The following is a 10708-nucleotide window of genomic DNA, read 5'->3' as shown; positions in this document are numbered from 1 at the left end:
AACAATAAATATGTCACGGGAGCAACGGGAGGCAGGCAGCTCCCCGGGCGGCTGGGACTGGCAGCAGGGAGGGAGAAGGGGATCGGGAGCCGTGGGCAGGAGACCAGGCTCGGTCAGGGCTCTGCCGAAAGTTGGGTGGGCATTGGCAACGCCGCTGACCCTGGGAGAGGCCTGGGAACGCTCCAGCACAGACGGGCCACGTTGGATTTCTCATGGAAACTTGCGTAGGTTCTTGCCAGGTCCCAGGATTTTTTTTTTTTTTCCCTTGTCTTTGCCCAGATTTTCTCAAAGCGGCTCCTCTGATTCCGTCCAGCTGCCTGCACGCGAGCACTGCAGCATATGCCTGGAGAGAGGGAGGTGGGAGGAGAGGTGCCACCCTCTCCCAGTGGGCACATGGCTGATGGCATCCGGCCGGAGGGGACTGCTCTGTTCGCCTGCAAAGGTCTCAGCACCAGTTTAGGGGCTGAGCTGGATGGGAACCACCAAAATGGTGCTCGAGGATGGGATGGGATGGGAGAGCACTGGGAAGCCGAAGTGGTGCAGGCAGGCTTCAGAGCAGGGATGAGCAGGATCTGGCAGCAGCTTTGGCAGCGGCTGGCAGAGCATGGGAAGCACTCTGCTGCTGGCTTCCAGCTCATGGGATGAGGTGATCGCTTTGAGAAAGCCCTGACCCAGCACGGGAAACAGCCTGGCAGAGGGGCAGGAAAAGCCCAGCACCTGCTGAGCCTGAAATGGTGCATTGGGGGGTGCAGGGGATGTGGCGGAGCAGGGCAGAGCGATCTGCTGTCACTAGAGGGTGGGACAAGACACTTTGGCCACAGCAAGAGACACTCAGGAGAGATTTTCCTGATTTTCCAGGATCTCTGCCTGTGGAAAGGTCCCAGGAGGAGACAGGACAGGGATGCAGAGCAGGCAGCTCTCTCCCACGTGGGCGCTGCTCGCTGCAGCATCTTCAAGCTTTACTCCACAATTCCACAGACTTTCTCCCAACCTCAGCTTCCCGGCTGGGATGTGCCAGCAGCTCGGATGAGAGAAGATGGAAGCAAGAGTGGCTCGGACACGGCAGGATAAGGGGCTGAATTCAGGAAGTAGAAAGGCTTTGCTGGGCTAAATCCCTTCTGGAGGCAGGAGGTTTTTTGGCGTCCTCACAGCGGTGTCCAGCCTATTGTGGGAAAGCGCTGAGCGCCGATCCCAGCGCTGGAGGCAGTGTCACACGGCTCGCGGGGAGAGCTGCAGAACCAAGGCACTTTTGGCTGAAAAACATCTTTCCATAACCACAGGGGAGGAGAGAGCCAGCTGGGCAGAAAACACAGGCAGGGCAGTTCCCTAGAAATATCCAAACACCTCCGAAAAATAACCTGAGGTAGCAACTGTCCCCAGCCCTGCGGCTGGATTCATCCCGTTTGTATCTCCCAAATCCCCTGGCTCTCCCCGCTCTGCTATTCCACTCTTCTGGCGCAATTCCTGCCAAGTTCCTTGGGCGCTGATCCAAAAGGCAGCTGGGTGTCCCTGCGGCACCCGCAGCCTTTTTGCTGATGGGCACTTTGCTGGGGCAGCTTCCCTTCCCGGGAGCCGGAGGGGAAGGAAGCGCGGCCGGCGGGGCTGGCGGTGCCCCGTGGCTCTGCCAGGAGCGGCTCCACGTGTGGCTGCCGCTTCCGCTGCTCGGAATTGCGAAGCCGCTGCCTCGGGGCACTGCAGGCAGCTGGAAGGGAGGGACAGGCCGGGGCGCTCCATCCCAGCCTGAAATCCTGGCCGGTGGCCACCTGCCATTCCCGCCGGGATGTGCTGGGTGCCAGAGGCAGGCGCATCCCCCGGGGTCAGCCCGCAGCTCCCGGTGCCGTGTGCTGGGAGAGAGGCAGACCTGCCCAGCAGCTGGTGCTGGCACACCGAACCTTCAGGTGCTCAGCCTGGTCTGGAGCCCAGGAATTTGGTCCAAGCATTGGGAGCCCTGAGGAGCAGGGCAGGAGGGTGGAATCCTGTGTGGAATCCTGCAGTTCGCTGGAGCTTGAGCATCTCTCAATGCCAGCTGCAGCTGCTTTTGGGGTGCATACCGGGAGCAGTGTTATTTAGTATCTGCATTGATTCTGTAGAGGAAGGGCTGGAGGGCACCCTCAGCAGGTTTGCAGAGGACATCGAGCTGAGAGTGCAGTGACACACCCGAAGGACAGAGCCATCCAGAGGGACCTGGGCAAGCTCAAGCAGTGGTCCATGGGAATCTCATGTGGTTTAATAGGAACAAATGCTGCTGCTGCACCTGAGTTGAGGCAACCCCCAGGATCAGTTCAGGCTGAAGGGATCAAGAGCAGCCCTGGGGACAAGGACTTTGGGGTGCAGCTGGGTGAGGGCTGCCATGCCCTGGCTCTGAAACCCCCCTGCTCTAGGCTGAGCCCCAGCGTGGGCAGTGGCTGGGGGGGATTCTGCCCCTCTGCCCCACTCAGGTGAGACCCCACCTGCAGAGCTGCCCCAGCCCTGGGGCCCTGCACAGGAGGGACCTGGAGCTGCTGGAGCCAGTCCAGAGGAGGCCATGGAGAAGCTCCAAGGGCTGGAGCCCCTCTGCTGTGAGGAAAGGATGAGAAAATTTGGATTGTTCATCCTGAAAAAGAGAAAGTTTTGGGGTGACCTAACTGTGGCCTTGCAGTTCCTAAACAGAACCCACAAGGAAGACTTTACAAGGATGATAGGACAAGGGGGAATGGCTCCCACTGCCAGAGGGCAGGGTTAGATGGGATATTGGGAAGAAATTCCCCCCTATAAGGGTGGGGATGCCCTGGCACAGGGTGCCCAGAGAAGTTGTGGCTGCCCCTGAATCCCTGGAAGTGTCCAAGGCCAGGCTGGATGAGGCTTGGAGCAGCCTGGGACAGTGGAAGCCCATGGCAGGGGGTGGGAATGGATGAGCTTTAATGTCCCTTTCTACTCAAACTATTCTGTGATCCTATGAAAAGAGCAGAGGAGGCTGTTTGATGCTGCCCACCTTTGATGCAGGAGACAGCTGAGTCCCTGGATCCATGAGGATCCTTCCCAGTTGTGTGCCACACTGGGAAGAGGATGGAAAGGGGCAAGGCAGTTTCTCTTTCAGTCTCAATGGGAAAGCACCAGGAATCAGAGCACAAGGGGAAACCCAAGGTCCTCCCCCACCTTTGTTCATTCACGTCCACGGGTGAGACATCCCGACATTCCAGGGAAATCACTCCACTGCTCCCTGTCCCATCACAGAGCAGACTGCGGCCCCGCAGTCCCACGCAGCCTGGCTGTTCCCATATCCACCTCCTTCTTCCCCAGGTGAGCCTCCAAGAAGGAACTTCCCACCAAGAACAGACTTGCCTTGCTCCCAGCGAAGGGAATCTGCACCCTCGCTTGGCTTAGGAACTCAGTGTTACTCAGAAGGGATCCAGCTTTCTCCGTAAGCTCCTGCCTGGCGTGGGGCAGCTGCCGTGCCTGGCCTCCTCTTCCTCCCGGCCCACGCAGGTGGGGGGAGTGCCTGGCACAGAGCTCCTGCTTTCCTGAGCAAAGGAATGTTCCTTGGCTGTGGGAGCAGCAGCAGCAGAGCAGGTGGGCTCCCAGGAATGAAGGGTTTTTCCCTCCTGCCTCGGCTTGAGGAGGCCAGCGCTGCCCTTGCTGTGTCCTGGAAGCAGAGGCTGGAGCCAGGGGAACTTTATCACTCTTCTTCACCTGTTGTCTTCTTCAGAAAATACCACAGATAAGGCTCAAAAAGCAGCCCCTCAATTCAGTGTGGCTCCTGAGTGTGCTCACACAAATCTCCCTGAGTTAGTTTTTTCAGCAGAAAAACAAGTTTCAGAGGAACTGGAAATAGACAGCAAAACCACCTGAACATGACACAAAACTCAGCCCTGCAGTGATTCCCATCTCATCCCACCTTTGCTTCACTATCATACACCAAACCATCTGCTCTCACATCCACCCCGTGAGCCTGCCCAAAGCAGGCTGTGCTCGCCCAGGGGGTCCATCCACAGCTCCCAGGAATGCTGCACACACTGCAGGATTCCTGGGGATCAGTGCTAATCTCCAGACTCACTAAACCCAAAGAAAGTGACTCTGTTTCTCAAAAAATCTGCAGAAATATTGAAATCAGCAAAATCCTCATCCTTCCTGCACCAGTAAGCTAAACATGATTCTAGATCAAAGGAAGATGGGAATGGCTAGATCAGACCTAAAGTCCATCCAGCCCATCTCTGCCTCCAGCAGTAACTCTCAACAGATGCTCCAGAGGAAGGTGCAAAGCCTCCTGAGTGCACAGACACAGCCTGAGCAGGACCTCTGATCATCCCCACAAGGACACAGGAGCAAGTCCAGTGGGATGCAGGTGGGACCCACAGGAGCTCATTCAATGACCAGCCTTAGGGGGGAGATGTCCTTCTGCAGATAATGGAGAGAGAGATGAAAGGCTTCCTTCAGTGATTCAAAAGGAGAGTCTGTCTCCACTCTGAATCACCCCAGGAAAGAGCTGATCTCTCTTCATCGACCAAATACGGAGTTGAAGGCCATTGGCCTTCAGCCAGAGCTCTCAAGCACCTCAAATTGGAGTGGGTGCACCAACAGAAAAGGGTTTCAACTTCAGTAACATCCCTCCATATGCACCTCTCTTTAATGCCTCCCTCAAATACCAACTAAGCTGCAGATCACAAGAGAAGGTGAGATGGCACCCAGCAGACCGCTGAATTTAGGGAAAATTAATTTCCCAAAGCCCTGCTTCACAAGGCTCTCCAGTAATATTCCAGACTAACAAAGGAAATTCCTCACAGAGATCTACACAACATCAGAAACTGCAGGGAAGCATCTGCTGAGAGCACCTTGAAGAACTGAGCTCTGTCAAATTACTCCTGGCTGGCAGAGTTGTGACCTCAGATGTCCACTTCCACTTTGAATTTCAGCTTCTCCCTCTTTATAGTGGGCATAAAGATCACTGAATTGCAGCATAATTAGGGTTGGAAGGGACCTTAAAACTCATCCTGTTTCACCCCCTGGCAGGGACCCCTCCCACTGTCCCAGGTTCCTCCAAACCCCTTCCAACCTGGCCTTGGGCACTGCCAGGGATCCAGGGGCAGCCACAGCTGCTCTGGGCACCCTGTGCCAGGGCCTCCCAGGGAACAATTCCTTCCCAGCATCCCATCTAGCCCTTCCCTCCGGCAGTGGGAAGCCATTCCCTGTGTCCTGTCCCTCCCTACATGAGACATTCAACCTCCTTTACAAAGCACCCTGTGACCTGCGGATGCACTAGGTGCTGACGGATTAATGGAATTATTAATGGAAAGCAGAGGAAAACAGCAGCTAAAAAACCCAAGGCTGCCCACAGGCAGCGTTTCCTGCCACAGTGATGCACACTGGGCCGGTGGTGACAGCAGCAGGGCCCCTGTGATGTAACACATCCAACAGCCCGGAGCTCCCGGCAGGTCTGAACGGGAGCCGCGGCGCACGCGGTCCCGCACGGCATCCTCAGCCCGGCACGGCGAGCGACGAGGCGCTCGTGGAGCGGCTTCAAAGGTGCCCTGACATCAGCAAAGCCACGGCACGGCCACGGCTCTGGCCAGGCCCACGCGCCGAGCTCCTCCTGGAGCGATTATCAAAGCACTTGAGTCACGGAGCCTCGCTGACCGTCAGAGCGCTGCCTTTGTCCGGCGTGGAAGGATGCCCAGGCGGACAGATCTGACTCTCACATCTTGCTCTTCTTCCCAACAGAGCTTCTTACACAGCACGCTCTGTTGCTGGGCTATAGGGAATTTTTGTCCTGCTTTTCTTGACGTGATCCTTTTCAGACAGAAAACCCTGACTCATGAAGCGGTGACGTTGAATGTGCTGCTGTGTAAGGCCTGACACAATGAGACACTTGGCACCCGCATGCTCTGAGCCCAGCCAAGGGGAATATATGCATTTTTAAGAACTGAATATCCTAATTTTTTATTTTTAAGGAATAAGGAAGCCTTAGCAATGCTGTAGCAACGAGGGTCACCCAAATGCAGTCAACGTCTCCCACTGGAGAGTTAAAAAAGCGAAATGAAAAAATAATGGTTTTTCCTTTTCTTTTGCAATCAGTGGCCAAATACGCTGCTGCTCTTCCGGAATGAGCAGCTGCCAATTCCAGAGGAGAGAATCTCTTGTAGCCAAGTAGCTCAGCTCTTACATTCTCTCCAAGAGCCTGGGAAAAAGGAAAGGCGGCCAGCCAGGCGGCTAAATAATTTTTGGAAATAAGTAGGTAATGGCTCTCCAACACACCACTGCCATGGCAAGTTTACTTGCAGGCTGACGGCTTTTCTTAAGGCAGAAAATTGACACATCCATGTCAAATCCTTGGATTTCCTTTACAGAAACACTGTGAGTTGATTGTGGGTCAGATTTCCGAGTCAACAAAAGCTTTAAAGCACACAAAGCTCCCCCAAAATTAACATATGCAGCAAAGTATATTTGGATGAGCCCATCTGGCCTTGGCTAAAATGTACAGAAATATTGGGAGTTGGGTTTTTTTGGATATTCCTGCTCCAAGGCTTCCAGTTAAACTCTCTTTGAAAGGAGAACACAGTGTCAGGCAACTGGCCTGATTTCTTTTTTATTTCAGTGTAATTCCAGTGCTTCGGCAGGGAAACTAGGTAACAACCATCAGGAATGGGAAATATTTGATTGTACAGGCAACTCACTGTGCCTGAATGTTCTGCTTGCCAGCATCTCCCAGGTGCTTCAGCAGGCGCTGATTTGCCATGGAATAACATGATAAATTGTTTCTGGGGAGTTTTTGTGCTGTGCTACAGGCTCTGGTTCCTCTTGAACTTGGTTAATGTGGAGGTTTGTGCCAAAACAAGAGGTCCTTGGGGTCTCTGCCCCATTGATAATTTCCCTTCCACCCTCGTCAGCTGTTGGCAATGGGGAGAGCCAGGTCAGGGAAAGGTCCTGGATGAAAACTAATCCAACCCACGGGAAGTTGATCCAAGCTTTAAGGAGAACACACAGGTTGTAACTACCTGTGCTGTCCCTTCCCAGCCCATTGCTTAGGGGACACAGCTGTGAGTCACCAAAGCCTGGCTGATGTGGGATTGTGTGCTCCAGGAGGAATGAACAACAGCAAGATTGTGTTCTCTGGATAAGATCCAGTCTTCAGTTAATGGCAGGGAAGATACCAAAACTGGGAGATGGGGATTAACTCCCATGGTAAAACCCCACCTACAGAGCTGACCCAGCACAGGAAGGACCTGGAGCTGCTGGAGAGACTCCAGAGGAGGTCACAGAGATGCTCCAAGGGCTGGAGCCAGGCTGGAAGAGCTGGGGGTGCTCACCTGGAGAGGAGAAGGCTCCAGGGACACCTCAGAGCCCCTTCCAGGGCCTAAAGGGGCTCCAGGAGAGCTGGAGAGGGACTGGGGACAAGGGATGGAGGGACAGGACACAGGGAATGGCTTCCCACTGCCAGAGGGCAGGGATGGATGGGATATTGGGAAGGAATTGTTCCTTGACAGAGTGGGCAGGCCCTGGCACAGGGTGCCCAGAGCAGCTGGGGCTGCCCCTGGATCCCTGGCAGTGCCCAAGGCCAGGCTGGAAGGCGTTTGGAGCAGCCTGGGACAGTGGAAGTTGTCCCTGCCATGGCAGGGGTGGAATGAGGTGAGCTTTAAGGTCCCTTTCCATGAAAACATTCTGTGATTCTGTGCCTGGAGAGCTGCAGCAGAGAGCAGCTGGAGATGTGTGAGCAAGAGTTAAGCATGTTTTTGCATGTAGATTTTTGTTTGTAAGCAGAGCTCCTTCACTCTGGAATTACTGGTTATTGATGGAGCTGCATCCTGCAATGCTATTTTAATAACACTGAGGAAGCACTTGGAAACATCCAACAGATCAATCCCCTGTAACAAAGTTCCTGCAAGGGCTCCTCAGATGGTTCCTGCCCCAAAGGGCAGCACTCCCTATGTGGGGGAATAGTGGGAGGGAGGGAGGGAGGGAGGGAGGGAGGGAGGGAGGGAGGGAGGGAGGGAGGGAGGGAGGGAGGGAGGGAGGGAGGGAGGGAGGGAGGGAGGGAGGGAGGGAGGGAGGGAGGGAGGGAGGGAGGGAGGGAGGGAGGGAGGGAGGGAGGGAGGGAGGGAGGGAGGGAGGGAGGGAGGGAGGGAGGGAGGGAGGGAGGGAGGGAGGGAGGGAGTCCTTCCTTAAACCACTGAATGCCTCCACACATGCTCCTGCATCCCAGCACTGCTCCTCACCCACAGGCACATGCAGCTTCGTTTTTCTGTCTAGAGTGAACTTTTAAGGAAAAGTATTCAGGGACAAAAAGCAACTGTCCCCCTGATTCTTCTATAAGGCCCTGACCCGTGGCTGCGCCTCGACCACCTGCTCAGGCTGACATTCACGGAGCTGAGGCTGGCAGAGGCTTGGGCACATTCTAGCCAACTCCAAATGCCAGTTTTGTTTTCTGGAGACACCATTTTCCTGTGTTTTACACAGTCTTACCCTCTGTTACTGAAAAAAGGTCTGTGTGTGATTCAAGGTCAATCTACTGCACAAAGGACTTGGTTTCCTGTTATCAAGCCCAGATTTTCATCAGAGTAAACATCCCCTCGCTGCACGTCCTGTAGAGAAACACAAGTAGCATGAGCAGAATATAGCATGACATGCTTGGAAAAGAAACCAGTACCTTGTATCTGCCTCCCACATCCCCCTTCTCCCTCTGGTGTTTGCCCAAAGCCCTCCAGGGCAGGGCTGGGTGCTTTTCTTATAAACAGCCATGAACCTTCCTGAAGGACATTAAATCATAGAACTGGGGAATGGTTTGGATGAGAAGGGACCTTAAAGCCCATCTCATTCCACCCCCTGCCATGGGCAGGGACACCTTCCACTATCCCAGGTTGCTCCAGGCCCTGTCCAGCCTGGCCTTGGACACTCCCAGGGATGTGAGTGTTGAATCCACTGATCACAGCCAGAGTATTTGCATTCCTGTTTTTCCAGTGTAAAGGCAGCTCCAGAGCCAGGTATTCACCCCATCAGCCAATCGATTGTGCATTAGAACAGTGGGTCATTGATGCTCTGGGGAACACCAAACAGGCCCGTCTGGCGCATGGACACCCGGGGCGGTGTTTCCTATGGAAAACTGTCAGCCTTCGGAATCTCAGCCTCCGCTTAAAGGAAAGATCTACATGCCAACCAGACTTAAATTAGCCTTGGAAACCGATTCTGGAAAATGTGCCAGCTCAGATGCAAATCCCTCTTACTTACCTCGTGATGACAACAAAAGCCTGGTGAAATTTTACTCATCCATTAACAGAAAAGACCTTGCCCGGTGACACACGTGGGTGGGATTCCAGCAGGGTGACATTATGCTTTTGGCACAAGGCCCTTGGCCCCCAAGAATGGCAGCCCTGTGGCATGACAAATGCAGGCCACAGCCACATACTTTACCTGCTGACTCAAGGGGAAGAATGCAGAACCTACAAAAATTAAACTGCCAGCCAAAATCCCGAGATGGTAATCTCACTGAACAGCCCCTGGGGTAAAAGATTGATGATTAGAATTACACTCAGGAAAACACTGGCTGATTTCTAAACACCTTCAGAGCAAGGTATAGCCAAGACATTCCACTGGGGTCACTTCCTAAATCCACTGGAGGGAAAACATGAGCACTCAGCTCACTGGGACAGTGTTTTCTGTTTCACCACCACGGATAGAGGCCCCTCCATGCTCCATTAAAATCAATGTCAGAACTCTCCTGCTTTTAGCACAAACTCATTTTCATTTCTCCTGCTCCTGGGTCGTGTTTCGTTTCTCCTCTTTGCCACCTCTCCAAAACTGAAACAGCAGCAGCAGTGATCAGATCAGATCAGATGACTTCCTAGGTCACACACAGCCATGGAAATCCCAAAAGAATCCTCTGTTTTCAGGTGAAAACCAAATGTCGACACCTGTCCACCTGCTTCCCGCACAGCACCAGGGTTATTTTCCTCTTGAGGACTGGGTATTTAAGGATGTGGTTGAGACAATGCATTTTCTGTTTGACTTCAGTTTGGCTTTCAGTTTGAAACCGAGACTGCTCTTCTTGTTAAACGCTGTCCCAGAAAGAAGGAAGGATTTCCAGAAGCCCCAGTCACCTGTCTGTGGCCCGGCAGGTTGAGGATAGCCACACCACAGCGATTGAAGAGCCTGCGGTCGCGATAAATGAGAACAGGTTCCCCTCCTTCTCTGGTTTTCTGAAAAACCCTGGGGAGCATTCGCTTTCCCCTTGCAAGAATGCTGCTAATATTTTGGTTTTTTAAAGTAGCTTTTAATCTTAATTGCTGTTGGGATCTTTGGGCGATCAAAGGGAGGATGGCTGTGATTCTTTGTATTACTCACTGCTGCATTAGCACCGGGATCACATATTCATTTATTTTGGTTGAGGAGGTAACAGTCTCCTTTCACTGCACGCACACAATTACTGTAAGCATGCAGGGGACTTGCCAAATGATGCATGAGGGGAGGAGGAGAATCTTTGAAGAAAATTGTTCAAACGTAATTTAGTTCACTAATTGGCAAGGGACCGTTACTAACGAATCGCTTCTGTTTTATGTCAGTACTGAATCAGGTTGATGATGTGTAACATACATTAAGTCAGTTAATGAGTATTAACTAGAAATGCGACTGAAACACAAGAAAAAGGGTTTTTCACCTTTAACTAGCCAAGCTGAATCACCAATAAATAAAAGGACATGTGTAAGTGGCTTAGATGATTCCAATCTGCAGTGGAAAGACTTTT

Source organism: Poecile atricapillus, chromosome 16 (assembly GCF_030490865.1).
Source record: "Poecile atricapillus isolate bPoeAtr1 chromosome 16, bPoeAtr1.hap1, whole genome shotgun sequence".
Lineage (NCBI taxonomy): Eukaryota > Metazoa > Chordata > Aves > Passeriformes > Paridae > Poecile > Poecile atricapillus.
Note: the sequence above shows the minus strand (reverse complement) of the source record.